The 18,109-nt window shown below is 35.3% G+C and overlaps 2 protein-coding genes across 10 annotated transcripts in view; both read right to left on the reverse strand.

The window, feature by feature from the left end:
- LOC106880946 (uncharacterized) overlaps positions 1-11,703 on the reverse strand; it is a 73,077-nt gene extending 61,374 nt beyond the window's left edge. For all 9 annotated transcript variants that reach the window (XR_016238967.1, XR_016238966.1, XM_089345348.1 and 6 more), the window contains exon 1: positions 11,556-11,703. The gene's annotated coding sequence lies outside the window, so the exon portion shown is untranslated. The remainder of the gene's footprint in view (positions 1-11,555) is intronic.
- The window catches only part of LOC149130311 (adhesion G protein-coupled receptor G6-like), a 564,593-nt gene that overhangs the window by 516,524 nt on the left and 29,960 nt on the right, over positions 1-18,109 (reverse strand). The window lies entirely within an intron of this gene.

The following is an 18,109-nucleotide window of genomic DNA, read 5'->3' on the forward strand; positions in this document are numbered from 1 at the left end:
ACATTCGTCCTCAGCCGCCTGGATTACTGCTCACAGCTGTGGTCACCCAACAGTGTGAAATTAACAGCAGACCTTGAAGCAATCCAGAGAAGATGCACAAAGAAGATTGTCTCTTTGCAAGTGCTCATTACTGGGAAAGGCTGAAACAGCTAAGACTCTACTCCCTGGAGAGAAGGCGGGAGAGGTATGCAGTAATATACATCTGGAAGATCCTGGAAGGAATTGTGCCAAATTTTGGCACTGAAAGCTACACCAACGCCAGAACGGGACGACACTGCATAGTGCCAAAGATCCCAGCAATGCCATCGCGCTTCAGGAGCAGTTACTGCAACAGTTTGGGTTTCAAGAGCCCACAGCCTTTTAATATTCTCCCCAAGAGCCTGAGGAACCTGCACAAAGTAGATGTAGGGGTTTTTAAATCAAAGCTGGATCTCTTTCTTTCGAGAGTCCCAGATGAACCTACCGCGCGGCAGGAGGTGCAAATGAGGGTTGCTAAATCAAACTCTATTCTTCACCAAGTGCCACATATTGTAAGAGGCTCCCTGTATTAACAGTGTAGCAACACGGCGGTGCATCAGCATGGCCGCAGCTCTAAGCGGAAACTATAAAATTTAAAAAAAGCAGAAACTGGTAATTGATATAAAGACATTTCTTTTAATCCTGCCACAAATATACTAAACCAGGCAATTTATTTATACCAGTGTTACTTCTACACCCGGTACAGATAAGTAACTCTACTACAAAAGTTAATCAAATGCTAACAGAAAAGAGATGAAGCAATTCACAGTAAATCGAGGATTACAGATTAAGAGTTTCGTTTCTGTAGATTTACATTCCTTCAAAATTGTTTCATTTTTGTGGAAACGAAGCACCATAAATGTTTGAGAAAAAATAAGTTGGAAAGAAATTACACATTTCGTAATCTGTCTTAACTTTAAACAATATTTGAGCTTACAAATCTAATTTCATTTTTTGTTAACAGAAATTGCGTTTTCAAATGCAACTGTCAAAAGCATTTGCCAGGAAAGAGAGCATTTTGGATTGCAAATAAGATGTGTTGCGGTTAGTGACGACCCTTGAGTTTATTTATCATTTTGTTTCAACACTTTTTACATCCACCTAATTGAAATAACAGCTAATTTTCGGTAGAGATAACTGAAAATTAATCGTCAAAGAGAAACTATAATACAAAAGATTAGCGAAAGTGAAAACTAAAATTTCTGAATATTGCCAGCAACAATGAAAGGTTTTAAATGACCGTCATCAGAGAAAATTTTGTGAGAATGGAACTAGTTTGCTAAAAATAACATCAGACAAATTTATATTTCATTTAAAAAAACACGAAATTAAGAAAATTTATCACAGAAACAATACAAATACTTTTAAATGAACAAGTATTTCTAAAGCATAGAAAAATATGAAACGAATGTAATAAAAACGTAAAAAATTATATTCGAAAAATTAAGGCGATCTTTTCATTTAGAAAGTAAAATATCACATTAAGTAAAATATCAATGAAAATAAAACTAACAAAAATAGTGAATGTAGAAAAATAATTTAACTTCCCTGGATAACAGAAAAGTGAATATATTAACGCATAAAAACCGGTTATTATTATAGTTTCCAGTTTAGTTTTGAGCAGCATCATACAGTTGGTTTATTAGGGTCGCATTGGAAAAAATAAGAAAATAAGAAATCAGGATTGCCAATCATTGCTCAATGTTATAGGATTCTTAGAATTATTGAATAAAGCATGATGAAAAATAACGATATACGATCTTCTTAATAGTTTGTATGCTCCAAGGCAGGACAAAGGATTTTGACACACACAAATACAAGCAACCGTCAATAAAATTATGTAATATTATAGAAAAAGAAATTGAAATTTTAATGCGTTACGAACGATACGTTAAAAATAGAATTTCGGATATGTAGTTTTTCATTTTCCAGTATAGTCATTTCATATGATGAGAAATATTAATTTGAACATCTATTAAAATTTCAAGTAAAAAAAACAAAAGCAAACACAACGGTTTTAGGTAGAGCGAGATGTAATTTTGCAATCAAAACTGAATTCAAACTTAAAATTTTGGAAGATGTATATAATGCACTTACTTGTTCTCTCGCAAAATCAAACTGAAGGCTTCGATGCTGAATTGAATAATGAAGATTAGGAATAGCAATACACACGTGTGTGTGAAGCGCGCGCACGTAAGACTTTAATGGCAAATGGTCATTGATAGGTCATTCGCAGAAGGAGACCCAATGGAATTTGAAAAGGAGATAACGACTTTTTTCTGTCTATCTGTCTCTTTATCTATCTCTCTATCGTTATAAGCATTCATATATAATAGAATAAAGGCATAAACAGGCAAACAATTTGTATTTGGTCAGATCATAACATTTAGGTGTTTAAATATTGACAAAACTTGAGGGTCGAAATGGATGTTACTGGAGTTTACATTTCAAGAGATCAATAAAACATCAGAAGAAGAATCTCCATAGTGCCTTTGCATACATACATACATACATACATATATAGACTTACATACGCACACACACACACACACACATATATATATATACATATACACACACACACACACACACACACACACACACACACATATATATATATATATATATATATATATATATATATATGCATACGTTATTCATAATTAATACAGTATATTTTGCAACAGTGTTTCTGGTGTTCGTTGGTTTGCTTTGTTTTATTTTGCTTTTCTTGTTTTTAGTTGCTTTTGGGATTGAGTCAATAGCTGCAGTTCGATCTGGTGCCAGGATGTCGCTAACATGGACAAACCATGTTATTAATCATCTTAAAAATTATTTTATATGTTTGTGTGTATACACACTACACATCCGCTCACGTTGGATGTTTGTTGCAGGAAAGAGGAAGATCGTGAGACCTGATTTTTCACGTGACATCACTTCCCCCTCACACTCTTCCGCTCCTGTCATCTCCCTTGAATGCCGATATCATTACCCATCACGTACATGAATAGAGAGAAGGAAAGAGAGGGTGAGGTTGAGAGAAAGAGAGAGAGGGAGAGGGTAAAAGACAGACAGATAGACAGAGAAAATGCTGTATAGCTCAACAAGACATCAGTGTACCTGAACTAGAAGCAGGGTGAAGATCATGTAGCTTGTGCTGAGATAGAGAATTCATGCTGTCGAGAATGAGACTGATTCAGTAACGGTTCGAGGATGGGTGGCAGCGAAAGTCATCAATTAGAAGGGAGTCAGAACAAAAGTGGCCGCAGAAATGTTAATCAAATGTCACCTAGAAATGTTGAGGAAGCCAACTGATGAATTTGTCTGCAGCTAGCGTGGAGTGTTTGCACATTCGGGAAAAAATAAGGCACATGCTCTCACCAGAGTAAAAAGCCCTGGGTGGAAGTTCCGATCGATTAACCGGGTTACTGAAGTGGCTGCGTCATATCGACTGAATGTTCAGGAGCTGAGGCAACAGCACAACATGCATCATATGTGAACGGACCGGGTTCTGTTTTTGAAGGAAGTTAACGCTGACACCATAACGAAGAGCATTCAAAAGATGATTGTGAACTGCTACAGGTATGAATCCACTGACCCCCCACTCACCAAGCGTGCATAACACAAGGAACATTCGGGTAGGGGAAGACTGGGAGAGGCTGACGATAGATATGATGGCATATTGGGGAAGATTGTACCTATCAATGGTTGACTGTAGGCCAGGGAAGATGGCGAGATGGAGATAAATCAGGATGAAGACTACGGTTGAAATTGTAGACGTACTGAATGCAACATTCCTGGAAAGGTAGGCTATGGCGTAGCTGTAGGTGAACATTACAGCGTTTTGTCCAGGGTAGTTGAAGGAAATACTCGGAAGATGACGCATCAGACGCTTCTACAGAGACTCATATAAGGCACGTGGAAATGGAACTGTGGAAAGACAAAGGACATCATCACACAATGAAGGCTATGGCTGAGAGGGGCCGATTCTCCACTTACTCGGACACATATCCCGTACAGTATATCGCCCAAAATATTTCTCATAAACACATTTTATGAAATGATGAGAAGAACTAACACACGCGTGATCCATTCCTAAAATATAAGCAACACCAAAACTAATTGTAATTCAAATTTTTAAACTCTTTCCCATCGTTCAGATCGACACCCGTGTGTGTGTGTGTGTGTGTGTGTGTGTGTGTGTGTGTGTGTGTGTGTGTGTGAAAAACACATATACTAATAGAATTTTTTTAAATCACTGTGGATAAATCGCAGATATGGCCTTCGAAGGCTCTCCGATATTTTAAAATTATAAACCAAAATGGAAGGATGAGGCGCAAACGTCATAAAATTTTAAAATTATTTTAGCATAAATGTGTTTATGGGGAGAAAATATTGTAAACCACCAATGCATGTGAGAGAGACAAAGAAACGAGGAAGGAGGACGTGGGATGTGAAAGAAATCACAGTCAAATCTCCCTTAAATCAAACAACTGTTCTTCGGAAAATAATTAGAAAATTTCTCTTTTTATTGAAAAGGGTTCTTGCATGGTTTTTTAGTGCGTAATGTCAAAAATATTGGCCGAAATTGGTCTGGTTGGGAGAGATTGGGGGAAGGTGAAATGAAAAAAAGTTCATAATTTTTCAGAATTTTTGTTTGTTATAAAAAGGTGCCCGACCCACCATCATTTCGAAGGCCGTGGTGAAAACAAAACCTGGAAAAATTCATCTCAAAACGGAGAAAATCCAACTTATGTAGGCGCCCTGACTAGAAATTTTGGCGAATCATTTATCAAAATTAGTTGCATGAAGATAGAAAGTGAAATTTTCAATATGCGAATAATCTTGCAAACTACGATTACAAGCATTCTGTCGGTTACGATGATGAGGTTTCAAATTGATCGTATCGACAGAATAGCCAACCCGCTCGCAAATTGAATGAACAAGTAGTTGAGCACTCCACAGTCGCGCAAACACGTAACGTAGTCCTCAGAGAGATCCAGCGCGAAACAATGTGACAAAGCTGGCCGTTTTGAAATACAGGTACAACTCATATTTGCTAGCTGAGTGGATTGGCGTAATGTGAAATAAAGTGTCTTGCTCGAGGACACAACGCGCTGCCACGTATTGAACTCATGATATTACGACTATAAGCCGAATACCCTAACCACTTAACCACGCGCCTTCACTTCTTGCAAACAATTTCTGTCCCAACTGTGACTTTATAGGCAGGTCGAATGTTGCCATAATTATCCTAACTCCGTGCTGATATTGTTGAAAGTAACACAAATTTGAAATAATGGAACTTGTGATCAACTGTGTAAAACAGATTCAGGACGGAAAATACAAATACACAGTCATTAAAATGTATAAGATTCCTTTTCGACGTATCAAATTGTAAATAATGAAAACAAGTCAACTTAATTATAGAATTTTTATCTCTGAATAAGTAAACTGTAAATATCGTAAACAACTTAAGTGTGTTGTGAAATGTTTATCTGTAGATAGTTACAATGTGTAAATAATTATATTGTGTGTTTATCTCGTTCTCTGCAGATAATATGCGCTTTTCTTGCGTCTGTATCGTGTCACATTTTTCAATTAAATAGGTTCTTTGTCTGAATTTTGCCTTCTTATTACTTCAAATTCGTTGGAGTTATTTCTGTCCACATTAGTGAATTCCTGAACACTCAAATATTGTTTTCGATGAGAAAGCCATCATGTGTCTGAGTATGTGTGTGTGTGTGTGTGTGTATGTGTGTGTATGTATGTGTGTGTGTAGGAAAGTTTGTTGAAAATGCACCTACATTTGAAATTCTTGTAATTGGTTTTAAATAAATTTATTTACATACATTCCAAATTAGTTGGAACAATATTTTTTTTTTTATCAATGGAAAAATTTTAAATAAAGGATTAGAAAATACTGTTTAAAAGTTTCAATGTTTACAAGTTACAATAAAATCAAATATGGTTTGAATGTTCAAAACATTCAATAATATAGAAAATGTGGATCATCTTGTTTAAATACACAGAATTCAATAGTGTTAGAAGTGATCAATAAGTGTTGTGGATTAACAAATGTTCCGTCATACTGAGTCAAGAATAAATAATATCACATATGATTTAAAGGTTCACAATATTCAATAATGCAAAAATGTGGATCATCTTGTTTAAATGCACAAAATTCAAAATTCTTAGGAGTGATCGATAAGAAATGTGAATCACCAAAGTTTCGGTCATACTGTTATAAGAGTGAGAAAACAAAGGAGAAATGAAGAGAGTAAAAAGGGTTCTTGTTTACAGTTCTGTGATTCTTTTCCCGTCGTGTGCAGAGACTTTCGCTTGTAACAGTGTTTTTTTTTTGGAATCAGCTGTATTGATAATTTTTTTTCCGAGAACGGATTTCTAAAAATGCTGGTGGACAAGTTTGTCGTTCTGCCTGATTGGTTTCCTTGTGGAGAATGGTTATCAGCCGTTCAGTTGGTTGACTCTCTTAAAGGTTCATTTTGTTGTATTTGATCGGAGATAAAATTTCATTGGTCTAGAGTTAATTGACGTCACCAACTGGTGTTTGTATGGTGTTATTGTATGGTGTTATTGTATGGTGATTTGGAGTTGCGGATTCGAAACCCGCGTGGAAGACTACTACTACTAAAGTTTTGGGGGGAGAAATTGTGTCCTTTTTCGTTTTGGTCTTCAGTGTCTTTTTCTTCTTTCTAAAAAATATTCAGCTGTGCTTTATATTATTTTAATCATCATGCTTTCTTAATTTACACGTTTAAATAAGGAATTATATATATATATATATATATATATATATATATATATATATATATATATATATATATATATATATATATATATATATATATATAAACACCTCTAACTACAGCCTATGTAGTTTGAAGTGGTCAGATAAAAGCCTGAGACGCAAGATATACAAAATGTTAAGAATTTAAAATAGGTACAACAATTTATATAAACATATCTCCTGCCTCAAGGCTTTCGGTCGACACACGCCAGCTCATTTTGGTTCGTCATTCTTAGTGGAAAGACACCTGTTATTTATTTTCTTGCTTCTATTTGTAATTGTCTTACATTTTCTCCGTTATTTTTTGTCTTTGTTATCGTACACATTCGTTTGCTTTCTCCCAAAAATTTAATGTTCTTAGCTTAGATTTTTGGGGCCAGCCAGATTTGAACAGTCTCAAGTGTAACCGGCCGAAAGTGTAAGGATGACCTTGAACTGATGAGAGAAGACTGCGAATGACCCGTCGTGTTCTTTTCCTGTCCATCTTTTGTTGTCTTTCCTGTCCGTCTTTGTATCGTCCATCTCTCCGGATGTTTTATTGTCGTCTGTTGCGTTCTTACTCCATTTTGGGGATTTATATATACACAGAGCAGCGTACGTACACTTTCGCTCACCTTTTAGGTAAGTGTATATATATATATATATATATATATATATATATATATATATATATATATATATATATATATATATATGTATATATATATATAAATATATATATGTGTGTGTGTATATACATATATATATATATATATGTGTGCGTGTGTGGTTTAGGGGGCGTGCGTATACATGTGTGTCTGTGTCTGTGTGTGTCTGCGTGTCTGTGTGTCTGAGTTTGTACTCAATCACTGCTTGACAGCCTGTGTTAGTGAGTTTTTGTCTCCGTAACTTAGCGCTTCGTCAATAGTGATTGAAAGAATAAGCATCAGACTTTTAGAAAAGGAAGTACTGGGGTTGATTCATTCGCCTAAATAATTCCCCAACGCAGTGCCCCAGCATGACCGTGGTCCAATGACTAAAACAAGTAAAAGAAATATATATTATTTTGTGTTTCTTTGTTAGTTCTATTGTTGTATTTCTTGCTGCATCCTCGCTTTGGAAATTATTGTTTTCAGATTTTGGAATGAGATCGGCAATTCCGGAGGACGGAGAAAATCGATTATTCGTCTGCTACTTATTTGAACGTCTCCCAAAAGTTTGAAAAGCAAAATCGACATTGCCGAAATTTGAACACAGAACGTAAAAACGTATAAAATATCAATAAGTATTTCGCATATCACGCTAACGATTCTGCCAGCTCAGCCATTCTCTATAGAAATGATTATTAATTAATACATTAATCCCATTATCGTTACTGTCCTGTCCTGCGAACAAATGCAATATTTATGGCGTCTAATGTCACCATGTCATCCTGGTTCACTTAATGTCGCAGTGACTTATGGAGAAATATTTCTCTCAGCTCGTTTCGTTCTGTAAATTCAGTTTTCGTTACGGATTTCCACTGGGTCTTGCTGTTGCTGTTGTAGTATTTGTGAAAACGCCTACGTGGTGGTGGCCTTCGTTTCGCCACCGAAAGGTCGTGAGTTCGATTACCGATAGCAAGACACTTTATTTCATGTTGTTCCCGTCCACTCAGCTGTCACATATGAGTAGTACTTGCATTTCAAAGGGTCTGCTTAGTCACATTCGGTGTCTCGCCAAATTTCCCTGAAAACTATGTTAAGGGTATGATTGTCCGTGGGGTGCTCAGCCACCTGCACGTTAATTTCACAACCAGTCTGACCCCTCCACCTCGCGCATCTTCTCCAGCCTACCTCTTCCCTCCTTCGAACGAGCCCATAGCCAGCGTGACCCCCTGATCCAGTTCCTGTTTAACCCCCACCTTCCAGCTTGGCTCGTTCCACTTCCCCCGCCGACGCTGTTGCACCTGTCCCTACCTCTCCAACACCACCATCCTCACAGGCACCCATCATCGTCTCTGTCACATCACCGTCTCGTTTACCTGAACTTCTTATAACTTCATTTTCTGCAGCTCTTGCTCTCTCTGTCCTCCCCTGTACATCGATCAAACGGGACGCCCCTTGGCTGACCAGTTCGCGGAGCACCTCCGAGACATCAGTCTCACGGCATTTCCACTCTACCGATCATTCGCTACAACATCCATTTGTTTTCGAAAGTTCTTTGCACTGGGATCATCCGAACTCCCGCCTTCCTCGTGAAAAGTAATTTCTCTTCTCTCTTCACTCGTTTGCGTCACATGGGCGCAACTCACCTCCTCTCTTCATCTGATACCAACCTCGCCTCCTCTCTTCGTTTGATACCAACCCCACATTACTCCATACATACTAGCACTGACTACTTCCCAACACCCACACACGCACCATCATCCACACACTCACACACAGTCTTCAATAGCGTCACCACACATACCACTGTAGGAACATCGACAGGCACCGTTTAATTCAGTACACACACCACACACAATCACGAACACTCCACGCCATCACGAACACTCTACACCATCCAGAACACCGCACACCCACACAAGCACATAATACCTGAATATTAGCCGATATATACATATAGGCACAGGAGTGATGTGTAGTAAATAGCTTGCGTACCAACCACATGGTTCCAAGCTCAGTCCCACTGCGTAGCACCTTACACAAGTGTTTTCTATTATAGCTTCGGGCAGACTAAAGCCTTGTGAGTGGATTGAGTAGGCAGAAACTCAAAGACCTTCGTGTACGTGTGTGTGTGTGTGTATATATATATATATATATATATATATATATATATAGATAGATAGATAGATAGATAGATATATATATATATATATATATATATATATATATATATATATATATATATATATATATATATATATATATATATATATATATACATACATATATATATATATATATGTATATATATATATATATATATATATATATATATATATATATATATATACATATATATATACACACATATATACGTATGTATATGCATATATACATATATATATATACATTATGTATGCATGTATATATATATATATATATATATATATATATATATATATATATATATATATATATATATATATACGTATATATGTATGAATATATATACACATATGCATATATTTATACACATATATTTATTATGTACGTATATATATATATATATATATATATATATATATATATATATATATATATATATATATATGTATGTATAAGATTAGTGTACATTTATACACAGAAGAGATGAATCTAACACGACAACTTACATGCCTAAAAGAACAGTCAAAGTCCAAACCACGCTTAAGAGTAATTTCGAAGGGCATGAAAAATAAAAGCAGTAATGAGACAAATGGTAATTAACCCTGTAAGATATTTTTCCAACTATAAATAGAAAATATCTTATTTCACAATGCAAACTATGAACAAATTAATCCTTTGCTCGTGTTCAAAAAGATTCCAACGTTTTACTATTTTGAGTTACATTTATTCAATATAAGTTTAATTTGAGTTAACATGAGTCTAACACAATATCTGCGATTTAAAATGTTTGGATAATGAGTGAAATTAAGAAACAAATTAAAAAATAACTATAATAATAATGTCAGAAATATTCTAATTTAATACACAGAAGTTTTTAAATCAATGTTTTATATTATTGATCTAATAATGTTTTTATAATTTGCAATTTAAAGCAACAAATTTAATCAACAAAAAAGTCCAGGTACTATTTAATGATCAATTTCAGAAATTTATTAACAGATTCTAACTTCAGCAACACTATTTTAAGATTTGTGTTTCATCTTGTCTTCTACATTTCCAGGCTTAATTACAAGCTTGAACTTAAGAACTTTCCAGCATTCTGTTCCTGTATTTTTCATTCCGGTAATATACATAACTCATACTAAAAGTCGTACTTTTAATTGTAAACCGAATGAATCCCGGCATGTCTCTGCTTGTATATATATATATATATATATATATATATATATATATATATATATATATATATGTGTGTGTGTGTGTGTGTGTGTGTGTGTGTGTGTGTGTGTGTGTGTGTGTGCGCGTGTGTGTGTGTGTGTATGTGTGTGTGAAGTAAGAACACGTCAAAAAAATGTGCATAGCAGATACAGACAATAAGTACACAAACCTGACCAAAAATGTCTTAACTTAAACATTGAAGGAAAGAATAAGGAATCAATGCAAACAACAGTTCGTTCTAAGCAACCTTCAAGTCGAGCTTATGAAAGCATTAAATAACAATGGATGAGCCATTCTGTGCAAAGATATCACATTTCTTATGAGATTGTTATACAGAATTGAGTAAACAATTTAGCAAAAAAGAAAAAAAAAGAAAACATAGGAATAAAGGTTCGTACAGGAGAAATATAAACCTGAACATGACTTATATAACTATGTTACAAATGATGTAATACCCTTCAAAAAAGGGCCGTCTTTTGTTTTAGTGTGTTTTGTGTGTGTGTGTGTGTGTGTGTGTGAGAGAGAGAGAGAGAGAGAGAGAAAGTATCCTGTCATTTCGAAATACAACAAACTTTAGTATGTGTGTCTTCTCATCTGACATGCAACAGTTCAGGTGTGTTTCTGTCAGTGCCATGCAAATTGATCGATCACGCGTAACTAAATATATGAAATTATAACATTCTACAAGATTTCGAACAAGAAAATATTAACGTTACCTGAAAAGAGATCTTTAGCTGGTGGTATGTTCTAGAGCTCTCAGAGGCTACATTTTCACTCCCCTCCGTAGAATGGCGTGCTAACATTTACTTAACATTTAGCAATACATCTGTCTTACACTGACTGCGAAGTCTGTTTGACAATAAAGCTACTCATTGTCAGTTTGCCTGGAATTTTATCTACTCCTTCACCGTATCAAGTATTTCACTTTATTTTTATATTCTCCTCGACCAATGTTACTAAATATACAATCTACACTTGTTCATTTATAACATTTTTGATATATATATATATATATATATATATATATATATATATATATATATATATATATATATATATATATATATATATATATATATAAACCTATCTATCTATCTGTCTGGCAGAAAGACATTCGAAATAAGAAAGTCAGACCGAGAGACTGACCGATAGATAAATAGATAGATAGATAGACAGATAGATATCTGTTTATCTGTCTGTCTGTTTATTCAGACACCTATTTGTAATTTATTCTTTACCACACCATAATGAAGTAGTTAAGAGATGCCTGAAAAATGATATGCTTACGCATAAATATATGCACATGTCTTCATAAATACACACACACACATATTTGTGTGTTTGTGTGAGTGAGTTTGTGTGTGTGTGTGTGAGTGGATATATATATATATATATATATATATATATATATATATACAGGGTGCGTATGGTATTTGAGGACAGGATGCATAAGGTAGATTTGGGGACAATGCTGCATTTTTTGAAGAACTCTGTATAGTCTTTGTTTCAGAAAATTAAAATGGCAGACCCTCAGCCTACTCAAGAAATGAAGAGGCACGCTGATATTGTGGTTATGAAGGTTAAGCATAAGTGATTCAGAAATATCTCGATTTTTAAAAGTTGCCAGATCTTGCTAATAATTTATTATGTTAATTCCTCACATTTCCCTGACTATTAACTACTTTATTTCAGTTATAGCATTTAAATATAAATTTAGAACACATTTAAACCTTTCTCAACCCACTGATGATATTTCTACATTTCTCTAAGTAATTCTGAGTCTCCTACCATATTTCTTTTTCGATAACCTCAGCTTTAACTCTCTTAATTTAGTCCTGTTTTTTCTAACTTTATCCCTCCCCCTTTTTTCCTCCTCCTTCTTCCCCTCCTTTTCTCTTTGTTCTGGTTTTGGCCATTAATATTATGGTCTTATTATAAATAACATCTCTCTTCTACTACCCCACATTAATGTATATCTTATTTTAACTATAAATGTTTGTCTTGTTCTAATTTAATTATTAATGTTCCCTATGGTTTTAAATTTAGTACTTTAGTGTTTCGTTGTATTATTCTAAATATACTGAGGAATAGATACAATTCTCTAATTCCCTTACCTTAAATTTTCTCTAACCACTCGTTAGGGTATTGTCCTTCCATTTTCATTTTTTTTTCTCTTGCTTGATTTACCCCTAACCTGCTGTCCATTACTACTTAATCTACCTTCCTCTAAATTGAAATTACTACTATATAATCCAATTAGATTATATAGAAATTAATTCTTTGGTATTTCAACTCTTGTTGTTTGCACACATCTACCAAATGACTTTCTAAAATGAAATTCCATTATGCAGCTGAGGAATACATTTTCATTGCACATTTTATGTAGTGTTCTCACTACATGAATAAATGAAGTTTGTACGTAACGTACGTACCGCTGTAACCTATTGAATTTTTGTTGCTTGACTTCAAATTTTATTCACCACATCTCTTGATTTTGATTTTTTTTTACCCTACCAAATTCTGCTGCCTCAAACATTTTAAGTACCACATTTAATCTTTTGATTAAATCTATCTTATTATATATATATATATATATATATATATATATATATATATATATATATATATATATATATATATATATATATATATATATATATATATACTTTTGTGCCTGGGGAGAGTAATTCAACACACTCACCAGTAAAATTTCCACTCATTTACTCATCTATGTTTGTAACATTTTCCTTGTGTTGCCACCTTTTCAATACTTGTGTGTGTATATATACATCCATACATATATATATATCTATATCTATATATATATATATATATATATATATATATATACATATATATATACATACATATGTATGTATATGTGTGTGTGTGATGTGTGTGTGTGTATGTATATATGTTTGTGTGTCTGCGTGTGTGTGTTTGTGTTCATGTCAAATGCTAGCACGTGTATATGTATAGTGTTTCTATCAGTATTTTAATTGTTTATGTCATTGGAACTCAATTACCGAGAGTTCTTTGACATCTCATGGATATTTCGAGCCTCCTCAAATACGCCTAGTTTCAGCTGTGTGGGATATTGACGCAAACCTTCCTGTAATCTATCCTGTATCTTTCTTGTATCGAGAGTCTGTATGGTCTGTCTCGGGGGAATGTGAGTGTGTCTGTGATAGTGATAGCGTAGTTGTGTGAGTGTATGCTTGAAAGCGGGTGAGAGGGGTCGGTGAGAGATACCCTAGGTAGTTTTCCCCGCTGTATGGGTTTCACGTGTCTCTGTTGTTGTTATTGTGAGTGAGGCTGCAGCTCTGTTCAAAGGACTCTGTTGGGAGTGCGATGGAAGCTGCAGGTATGTCCTGGTACATCTCGAAGGCTCTCATAAGTTCTATATTTAAGAGATGAGGAATTATTTACATTATTTACATTATTTACATTTGACGGATATTTGTCCTCATCTTGTTTGTTGTTAACACAACGTTTCGGCTGATATACCCTCCAGCCGTCGTCCGGTGTCTTGGGGAAATTTCGAACCTGGGTTCTCATTCCTAATGATGTTACTATTATTATATTATTATCATTATTACTATTATTAATCAGGTCGCTGCCGTGAATCGACCTTGAAATCTTGGAGTTAGTAGCCTGCGCTCTTAACCTCTACGCCATATGCCCGTGGGCAATTATGGAGTGACTTTTAGGGCATTTGTAGCCACTTCCACCGTTTACACTCTTCACACTGCCGTCACCGTCTTCAATTGTGTTCTGAATTGCGTTGTTCACACTACTCCTACTGCCGCCGCTGCAGCCGCCGTCGCTACCGTTTTTCTCACTGCTTTTGCTAATGTTTTCATACCTGTTACTATGGTTGTCAGTAACGGAGAAGAGAGGAATGAAATCTTCATTGTTCAAACATTGTTTCTTCCCGTATTTCAGGTGGGGAGTGCGGTCTTTTACCGCAGCTCTTTCAAGATACGCTCTGCCATCTTGCTGAATTGTAAATGATTGCACAACCACCGAACTTATTTGGCGGGCCGACTATGGCTCCTTAAGGAGCTAAACAAACACAGAAAAACAAATGATGTGTTCCTGGATTTTCTATTAACAAGTGAGAACAAATATTCAATGAAAGAGCGACACCAACTGATGTAAAAATTCCTTTAAAAACAAGTTCGTTCGGAGCGTTCAAATATACGACTGATATCGACAACAACAACAACTATAATAATAATAAAGAATAAAAATTCGTGAATGATACACCGATGCACTACAATACAAACAATGGACTATATATCTGTTGTAATTTAGTCATCCATAGTCTGATATGATATTTGGGAATACAATTCCTTCTTCAGATATTCTTAGATGGAGTCGCTGCTAGAATCGGTTTTCCAACGGCTACAGTATGCTGGGTTGTGATAAGCTGCTCGAACCTAAGCCAGGCGTGGATCTTCTTCACTTTCCCAGCGCCCTAGGAGGTCAACGTTTGATTCAATTCAAACTCGCTTACAATATCACCGTAATTGCACTGGCTAGATATCTTGAAACAATAAGCGACTGGATAAGATATAGATGCCCACATACTAGTATGAAAATCCCAATAGCGGTGTTTATACACCCACCCTCAACACTCACAATGTCTATTATAATATATATTAACCCTCTACAGCAAGTAGTCGACACTTTACAGTTAGTAGTATTTATGTAATATCTTGTTCAACAATCTGTCTCTGTATGAATCTTGTTGATAATATTGATACCCAATTTTCACTTTTTATTACGTAACAGCTTCACAATCTTATCGTCGCTATGTTTCGATCATCCTAAGTCTATAGTAGAAAGCACTTGCAAAACGTACCATGCAGTGGGTCTGAACCTGGAATCATGTGGTTGGTAAGCAAGCTACTTACCACACAGGCACTAATCAAAGGCAGCATTCGTCCTGTTTTCCTAGACTGGCATGTTAGCTCGACGATAACGAGGCCCGGTCCGGCAATCGAACTCACACCCTCACGATCGTAAGCCCGATGCTCTAACCACTGAACCATGCACCTTCATCCTCACCTCTATCTTGCTGGCTTTCTGTATAAATAGTGGAGATTTAATTTAGAAAAACAGGGAGGAAGACAGAGAGGTATATATATATATATATATATATATATATATATATATATATATATATGCCTACCTGTTCGTCTATCTCTCTATCTCTCTAGCAAGCTCATGGTACAATAGCCACAAGTACCAAAGCGTCATGTTCGTCGACACCACCCCTAGAGGCGAACTGGCGTACCGCTTTAGAAGGGCCCTAGACAAACTTAAGCTAAGAATTAAGGTTGTTGAAAGGCCAGGCAACCCTATCAAATCCCTTATCAGTAGAACATACCCTTTCAGTAGAACCCCCTGCACTGATAGGAACTGTATCGTATGTAGATTTAGCCCACAAACGAACTGCAAAACCAGAAATGTGGTCTATAGTATAAGATGTACAGAGGGACGATGCAGAAATAAGACAACGACATATGTAGGCGAAACAGCAAGGAGTATAGGGGAGCGGGCAAACGAACATTGGAGGGAACTTAAGGAAGGGAAGAACTCATCAGTTCTGTACCAGCACGCTGAGCAAGAACATAGAGGCTCAATCAACAACATAGAAATTAAAATCTTATCTACACATAGCAGTGATGCAGCACTTAGACAAATTACTGAAGCTACACACATAATAGAAGGGAAACCTAGCCTGAATAGGAAACTAGAATGGAACACTAACATACGCCACTAACAAACCACAGCATGTGACAACATGTTACCCATAAACCAATAATAGGAACAAAGTATAATACAATACATAGATAAACAAATGGAATTAAATACTACATACGTTAACAAAATTTAATTAAACACATTAAATAAAAAAAACACACACACACACACACACACACACATGAACATATAAATAAATAAAAACTAATACAAACGAACACGTATTAACAGAGAATATAGGTGATACAGACACTCCCCATACACACATGCACTTACAAAAGACACAGACACATTGAAGGACACGCATGTGTAGACACATACCATAGGAATACAAAATACAAAATGGCTGATAGTTAGCAAGGTGAGACACACATAAGAAAGAAGGAAACAAAGGACCACTGATGAGGTCACAGAAGTGTGACGAAAGAACTCTGGCCGAAATAAGATTAAGATTAAGATTAATGTAATATAAAGCTGAAAAAAAAAAAATTAACACCAAATATACAGTGCGTGTGTTTTTATTGGCTAAACTGGCAATATGACCATCCCCAAGTACAACAACATCTGTTTCAACACACGATTTCACATAAAAAATCTTGCAAAACAAATATATATATATATATATATATATATATATATATATATATATATATATATATATATATATATATATATATATATATATATATATATATATATATATATATATATACATATATATATATATACATATATATATATATACACATTTATACTGGAGAATATATACTTATATATATTGAAGATGATGACGATGATGATGATGATGACAGTGGAGTTGATATTTATGACGAAGTCTATCCTAAAAGTGATGATATTGATAGTAACTCATGATAATATTGGTTTTTGTGACTCTAGGAATAAAAGAGACCAAATTACACTTACTTTTTATATTCATCGGAACTTCCCTCAGCTTCCATGCTTTTCGTTCCCGTAGAAACTGGCAAATGACATCCCTGGTATCTTTTTTGTATATACAGTAGAATATGAAGATAAACATTCCTTGAAGGGTATTGAAGATAGCAAAGAGAAACTGAAACACTTCAGCAGCTTCACCAAAAGCGAAGAACGCTAAAACCCAGGAGAATCCAAGAAGGACACACAATCCAACGACGCCAAAAACACGTACTTTCTTTGTTTTGTGTTCAAATTTGTTGTCATCCTGCATTGATTTAAGACTCCACATAACGGTAGAAAACATGGTAAAGTTGAAGAGAAGAATGATCGCCACGGGAGCCAGAAAAGCAGCATAGAAAGATGTACCGGATAACCAACAGCTACAAAGAAATACAAATCCAGTTGTTAGATTCCGATTTGATTAACGTTATGGGCCGGGAATTTTCAATTACGTTCCCCTTCCCTCCCCTTTACACGCCGTCCCTCATCAGAATTACTATTCTTTGGCTTAGAAAACTGGGAATTCTCCCATTCTGCTGTCATTTGGAGTGGACATCTGCGA

The sequence above is a fragment of the Octopus bimaculoides genome, chromosome 29 (genome assembly GCF_046866305.1).
Source record: "Octopus bimaculoides isolate indiv1 chromosome 29, ASM4686630v1, whole genome shotgun sequence".
NCBI classification, from domain to species: Eukaryota; Metazoa; Mollusca; class Cephalopoda; order Octopoda; family Octopodidae; genus Octopus; species Octopus bimaculoides.